At 44.5% G+C, this 247-nt stretch overlaps 1 long non-coding RNA gene across 1 annotated transcript in view; it reads right to left on the bottom strand.

Annotated features, from left to right (window-relative positions):
- LOC116697185 (uncharacterized) overlaps positions 1-247 on the bottom strand; it is an 18,334-nt gene that overhangs the window by 12,975 nt on the left and 5,112 nt on the right. The gene's annotated exons all lie outside the window — the stretch shown is intronic.

Here is a 247-nt window from a genome sequence, read left to right as displayed (position 1 = left end):
CCCGCGCATGTCTCAGCATAATGTCTCAATCCAAGTCGCTATGGCATTTGTGCGTCTCTTGCCTTTGTTTATCTCTACTTACCCACACGCTGCATCTAACAAAGTCTGCTGAAGCCTCGCCCCACTGTATGTTTCGTTGAATGATTTGCTGGTATCAACTGTCGAGGTGATATTTCAGACTGGAAGTCCTCCGGTGATAAGAAAATTCTACTTTGCAGTATTTACAAAGCCTGTGAGCAACAAACTT

This window comes from Etheostoma spectabile, chromosome 10 (assembly GCF_008692095.1).
Source record: "Etheostoma spectabile isolate EspeVRDwgs_2016 chromosome 10, UIUC_Espe_1.0, whole genome shotgun sequence".
Taxonomy (NCBI): domain Eukaryota; kingdom Metazoa; phylum Chordata; class Actinopteri; order Perciformes; family Percidae; genus Etheostoma; species Etheostoma spectabile.
This window is presented reverse-complemented; position numbering and strand designations above follow the sequence as displayed.